Source organism: Pteropus vampyrus, unplaced genomic scaffold, assembly GCF_000151845.1.
Source record: "Pteropus vampyrus isolate Shadow unplaced genomic scaffold, Pvam_2.0 Scaffold140, whole genome shotgun sequence".
NCBI classification, from domain to species: domain Eukaryota; kingdom Metazoa; phylum Chordata; class Mammalia; order Chiroptera; family Pteropodidae; genus Pteropus; species Pteropus vampyrus.
In genome coordinates this window covers 5,352,964-5,359,849 of record NW_011888921.1, presented here as the reverse complement: position 1 = coordinate 5,359,849, position 6,886 = coordinate 5,352,964, and the positions used below count along the sequence as shown (strand labels likewise).

Sequence of the window (6,886 nt, the reverse complement as noted above, 5' to 3'; positions counted from 1 at the left end):
TTTGGCCGCTTGTGTATCTCCATAGATAAAATTCTATAAATGGAATTGCTGGGTCATACAATATGCTTAATTTAAATGTTTTATAGACATTAACAAATTGCACTTCAACAATGTATAAGAGGGACTACCTTCCACATCACTGAATATTATCAAACTTTTTGTTCTTAGCTAATTTGGTAGGAGTAAGTGATCATGTAGTTTGTAGCCCAGTGTAGTGACTTTGGTATTTACTCAAAGTGATAAGAGTGATAAGAATAAACTGTAGAAGGCAAGTATGGAAGCAAACCAGTAAGGAGGCCTCTTGGGTAACTCTAGTGAGAGATGGCGGCGACTTGTTCTGGGGTGGAGGCTCTATAGGCAACAAGATTTGCTGATGTAGTGGATGTGAGGAGGAGTCAAGGACAACTCCAAGGTGTTTGGAGCAACTGGTAGGAAGAAGTTGCCATTAACTGATATGAGGAAGACCGTGGATAGAGCAAACTTGGGGGAGGGAAGATCAGGAGTTAAATGTTGGACATGATAACTTGAGATATCTATTTGACAATATCCAATGGCAAATGTGGAGTAAGCAGCCGGTTATAGAAGTCCAGAGTTTAGAAAAGAAGCCTGGGCTGGAGATAATAAAGCATAGTAAGTCATTAGCATATGGGTGTTATTTAAAGCCAGGGGACTGGATGAAGTCAGTAAGGGAGTAAGAAGAGGAAAGCTGTGAGTCCTAAACCCTGAGATACTCCATTTCTTTAGGGGCAGAGGAAACGAAGAAGAAACAGCGCAGGAGACCAAAAAGATGGTACCGAGAGACTGCGAGGAATATAAGCAAAGGGAATATTTCAGGAAAGATTAATCAGAGTCAAATTCTGCTGATGTGTCTGCCAAGATGAGGATTGAAAACTGCCTTTTGGATTTAGCAACATGGAGATCATTGGTGACATTAACAAGAGCAGTGATGGAAATGAAAGCTGTTTGGAGTGGTTCAAGAAAAAATGGGAAAAGAAGAATTGGAGTACAGACAACTCTTCTAAGGAATAAGGGAGAAGAGAGCAGGAGAGGGGAGTGGGGTCAATAAATTAGATTTTTAATATTTTAAGTCCTATTTTCGAATCTCAAACTTACATAAATGTTTCAAGTATAATATAAATAATTTTCTCCTAAACTATTTGAGAGTAAGTTGCCAACTTGATACTCCATCACCCCAATACTTCAGTGTTTATTTCCTACAAATAAGAGCATTTTCATGTACCCCAATACGATCATCAAAATCAGGAATCTGCAGACCATATTCAATTTTCACCAGTTGTACAAATAATGTCCCTTAGCTGATTCAAAAATCACACATTGCATTTTGTTGTCATATTTCTTTAGTCTCCTTCAATCGGGAATAATTCTTCGATCTATCCTTGACTTCTATGACCTTGATACTTTTAAACTTTACAGGCCATGATTTCTATTTGACTCATTACTAAGGACGTTCATTTTCATTTCTTAAATTGGTGTTTGCTAGGCTTCTCTATTATACATTTACTATTCTTCCCTTTATAATTAACAAAAACATTGTGAGGAGGTATTTTGAAACTATGTAAATATTTCATTTTCATCAGACTATTTATTATGCACTTATTTATGTCAGTATGGACTCATGGTTTCCTATTTTAGTCAACGGTTTATAATCCACTACTACCATTATTTACTTTGATGCTCAAATTCTCCACAATTTGGCCAGTAGGAGTTCCTTCAAGCTGGCTTCTGTCTTTCTGACAAATCCTTATCATTCTTTGAGGACGTACTTTCTGGCATAATGTAACATGCCTGAGATTCATCTTGGACTTTCCCCAACCCAGCCCTGGAATCAGCTAAAGACATCCTGGTTTCTTTTAGTGGGAAATGATATTTAGAAACCAGAATCTGGGCATCAGGTATGCTCATTGCTATTGGGGAATTGCTGCTCCCGGGCCCTAAGAGAGGGTTTCTTAAAGATAAAAGAAATTAAAGGATTTTTTTACATTTGTGGAAATGATACAATAGAGAAAATTTGGGGATGCAGGAGGAAGAAGAGAGAATTTGGGGGCTCTCATGCACAAGTGGCCTTAAGCAGCATCTATGGTACAAGAAGGAGGAAGGCATGAGACAGGTAATTGGGGGTCTGTGGTAGTATCTACCTATAGAATTATTCTTCTGATTGCTTTTATTTTCTCAAGGAAATAATCAAGGTCATCAGATAAAAGAAAGGATGGGAGACAGAGGTATTGGAGTTTTGAGAAGAGAGGAGATAGTATGAGAGTCATCTGGCAGCTCAAAAGGATAACTAGACAGGGAATCTGGTAGGATTACCACACAGCATGAAGGGTCCACTTGAGGTGATTAAAAATTTAAAAAGTGAGACATATTAACATGAATATATTGGGAGTTTTTCTCCTGCCATGTTAGGTGCCGAATAGGCAACAAGTTGGATGAGCCAGGGCTGCCAATTTACCAAATGAATGAAATAAAGGATAGGGAGAGGCAAGGGAAATTGAAGGTGTACGCAAGGAAGTGGTTCTATCACTTGGCTATGGGCTTTACACTGGATAAATAAAAAAGAGAATACAGGACAGAGTCATGAGAACGGAGAATCAATAGGTTGTAGGACCTGGTAGGCGCAAAGGAATTTTGGAGACAGAGTACTAGTGGGAATGAGCAGGAAAGATGTTGGGAAGAAATGAGGTGGTGGTCAGAGGTTGGGATGCATGCAACTGAGATTATGGGTGGTTTATGGGTCGAATTGTGTCCCCTCTCCCCAAAAAGAGTTGAAGTCCTCACCCCAGGACCTCAGGATGTGACCTTATTTGGAAAGAGGGTCTGTACAGAAGTAGCCAAGTTAAAATGGGTCATTTGGGTGGGTACTAATCCAATATGATTGGTGTCCTTATAAAAGTAGAAAATTTGACCAGGACAGACATGCACACCAGGACAGACATGCACACCGGGAGAACACCATGTAAGGATGAAGACAGATATCGGAGTGATGCATCTACAAGCCAAGGAATGCCAAGGATTGCTAGCGAACCACTGGAAGTTAGAGGAAAGGCCTGGAACAGATTATCCTTCACAGCCCTCAGAAGGAGCCAACCCCGCCAACCCCTCGATCTTAGACTTCTAACCTCCCAAACTGTGAGACAATAAATTTGTTGTTTAAGCCACGCAGTCTGTCGTACTTTGTTAAGGCAGCCTTGGGACACTAATACAGAGGGGTTCCAGTTATCCGTAATGACAAGGACCAGAGAATGCCATGGAAGTGAGTGGCTCAGATAAGATATAAGATAGAGCGAGGTAAGGTGAGGTTATTGGAGGAGAAGAGATCATGGAACTGAGAGGCCAGGGTATTGAAAGGATTATCAGTATGGATATTGAATCTCCAAGAATTAGAACAAAATTAGTATCAGAGGGAGTGATAGAGAGGCAGGAGACAAACTCTTCAAGAAACTAGAGTAAGTAGCCAGGGGCTAATAAATAAGAGGAAAAGAGAGGCAGAGTGGGCGGTATAGTCTGTTGACATGAGACTCAAAGCTGAGGGACTTTAGGGAAGAACAGTCTGTAAGTAGCACTGAAGAGCAAGGAGGGTGCCCACACACTTCTGGTAGGAACCATCCAGACCCCACACACTCCCTGGCACATGGGCAGAGGGAGAGAAAGCAGCGTTCACCTGAACAGGCTGCAGGGAGAGCAGCGTCCTTAGGGAAAGCTGAGAGGGCAAAGGGACATTCAAAGAAGCTACATCCACAGAGACTTTGCTGATGAAGAGCTGTGAGCTCTAGGGCCCAGCGGAAGGGTTTCAAGAGATGAGAACAGAGTAAGGAATGTGCTGAGGATCAGAGTGGTCATCACACAACCATGGGAACAGCTACAAAAGATGGGGGCCATGTTTACCAATTTGCTACAGAGGGGCTCTTTTCACTTTACCCTTTTGTAGTTTTTGAATTTCGTACAACGTGGATGGAGAAAGTGGTGAAGATGTGCAATGGTCACTGTAGATAGAGGAGAGGGACCGGGCTAAGCACAAATCAAGGATTTTCAAAGGAGCCTGGAGCCCAGTGGAAACAAAAGAGCAGGAATGTCCAGTGGCACCAATCTGCAAGACAGTGGGATTTTTGTGGTTGCTGTTTCTTTTCTTAGAAGGATATAGAGGTCTGGTTCTAAAACTAGAGAAGAAAGATTGGGGATTAGTGCTAGGGTGGCGAGTGAGGTCATATACCCTAGGCTCCAGCTCGAGCAAAAATAATAATGATAATTCTATATAAGAGCAAACACACGTACAGCATGTACAGTGTGCCAGGCACTGTTCTAAGTGCTTAAACATATTAACTCAGTTAATCCTCACCACAGTCTTTTTAGGTTAACTATTACTGTGCTCCTCATTTTAATATGAGCGAGTAAGACTCAGATTGCTTAAGTAAATTGTCCATGATAAAGCTTGTCTGTGGAAGAGCTGTGATTCAAACCTAGGCAGTTCAGCTCCAGAGTCTGCATTCAAAATCACAACAAAGGAGAGGTGATGCTGGGAGAGTATTGAAAGGAGCAGGATAAAGTAGGTCTGTGTTTGGGGTAAGGGGCTCGGCTGGGCTTTCAGTGCAACCAAAGTGCAGGTGAGAAGGGGACAGAGGATGTGAGAGATGGAAAGATGTGGGTTGCGGTCTGAAAGTAGAAGTCTAGACTTTTGTATCAGATGCAGCAGGCTGAAATGAGGTGGAGGAGAAAGTCACTGGAGAGGTGAAGATCAGGGAACAGGGGAGCTGAGTGGTGCAGGACCACTTGTCCCAATGTGACAAGGACATGGAGGAAGAGGACGACTGGAGACAGGTCCCTGATAAATGCCGTGAATGTTTCCTGCAAGAGAGTGAGTAGAAAAGGCTGAGTCTGGGCAGAGGGCAACTGGGGCCTAAGACTCCAGAAGCCATTAAGAAATCGGGTTTCAGCAGTTGACTCGTGTAGAAGCCAACAGGGTAGCACTAGGGGCCTTTTCTAAGGCAGGAGCATCCAAAGAATTATTTAAAAATCGCATATTAAAGTTTGCCACACATATTCTTTGTTTGCGATTTTTTACACTCAAAAAAAGAAAAATTTCGTACAGACAGTTGGAAAAATAGATTGCCACCAGGTGGTGCGATGGCGGCAGCTCCCTTCCGAGAGGTTTGCAGGCCTGAACTGCCACCTTGTGGTAAGAAGGGGAAATACAGGGTGCCTTCCCTTCACCGTTTGAGACCAACGCTCGGTATTCCTGGCTACCATCTCCGTACACCTACATGCGTTGCACGAAGTACAGAGAATATGAATATGTGGACTTAGACAGACAGGAACTCTTTCTCGTTCATATCCGTTTTCCCAGGAACCAACCCTCCCAATCCGGCCTCCCAGCTTGGCATTGTGGTGGGCGCTGTTCCTACAGCCAATCCCAAGGTAGGCAAGGTTGACGAGAGAGCAGGAGGGACTCTGGGCTGACCCTGACCCTCTGAAGCCAGGACACGTCAGGACACGACCTTCCTCCCTGCCCCAGGCCTCCCCTTTCATCCCTTCAGTTCCCCACGCTGTTGCTTATGCAGCATACATTCGTTGTGCACCTAGTAGGTATGAAGCACTAAGCTAGATAAATACCCAATAATGCAATTGCTGGGTTTATGGTTAATATGTTTAATTTTATAAGAAACTGCCAAATTGTTTTTTCGGGTTATACCATTATTATCTCACCACTGACAATGTATGAGGGATCTGGTTGCTCCACATTCTCATTAGTACTTGGTGTTATCACTAAAAAATTTTTTTAGCCATTCTAGTAGGTGTATAGTGGTTTTGCTCTCACTTTAATTTGCATTTGCCTAGTATCTAATGATGTTTAACATCTTTTCATGTGCTTATTTGCCATTTGTATATCCTCCGGTGCAGTGTCTGTTCAAGGAGTTGACTACTCACTTTTGTGGTATTAAAATGTTCCAAATCATCTACTTCTTTCCCATTCCCTCCAGCTTCAGAGTCCTATGCAAAAGCCTCCTAGCATCTGCATGGAAGTCCCCCACGATTGTATTCTCGACATGTCCAAAGCCAGAACTACCATCCAACTCCCAATCCTGGACCTCCCCAATGGAAGAACTAACATTTAGAGGTTTAACTAAACACTATTCTAAGTGCTTTATGTATTTTCATTGACTTAAACCTCACAATAACCCTATGAGATAAGTACTGTTTTTACCTCCACATTGCACATGGGCAAATGAGGCACAGAAAGGTTGAGTAATTTGCTCAAGTTTACACAGCTGTTAAGTGGCTGGTAGGAACCATCCAGACTTCTGAGAGTCACCCACCCTTGAGTCTTCTGCCTTATTTCCTCACATCTATTCAATCACTAAAGCTTGGACATTTTACCTTCTGAATATATTACTCTGTTGTCTTTCCTCCTATCCTTACAACTACTGCTCTATTTCAGACTGTCTTTTCTTTTGCCTGGACCAGGGTAAGTATACCCTCCTCCCACCTTTTTTTACTGTCTATTATAGAAAATTTCAACCATACAAAAAAGTAGAGAGAATAGGACAATGAATAGTCTATTGTCTAGCTACAACCAATATAGACTCATGACCATTCACTTCGCCTATACCCTCCACTCTGTTGCCACCCAACTGTATTATTGTGAAGCAAATCTCAGCATATTATTTATTGCATTTATAAATATTTCAGTATGCATCTCTAAAAGATAACTTTTAAAGAACAATCAACGATAATATTATTAGCATTATTTCTTTAAATCATCAACTAGTCAGTGTCGGTACTATTTATTGTTGTGTAATTTGGCAGTTTAAAACAATTAACATTTACTGTTGCTCAGAGTTTCTGTGGGTCAGGAATTCGGGAGTAGATTAAC

The 6,886-nt window shown here is 41.9% G+C and overlaps 1 long non-coding RNA gene across 1 annotated transcript; it reads left to right on the top strand.

The window, feature by feature from the left end:
* The first annotated feature begins 28 nt into the window (after nt 1-28).
* LOC111744745 lies at nt 29-3,180 on the top strand. The gene is made up of 2 exons (XR_002782321.1): nt 29-1,913; nt 2,912-3,180. It is a non-coding gene; the product is annotated as an uncharacterized LOC111744745 (long non-coding RNA).
* The last annotated feature ends 3,706 nt before the right edge of the window (nt 3,181-6,886 follow it).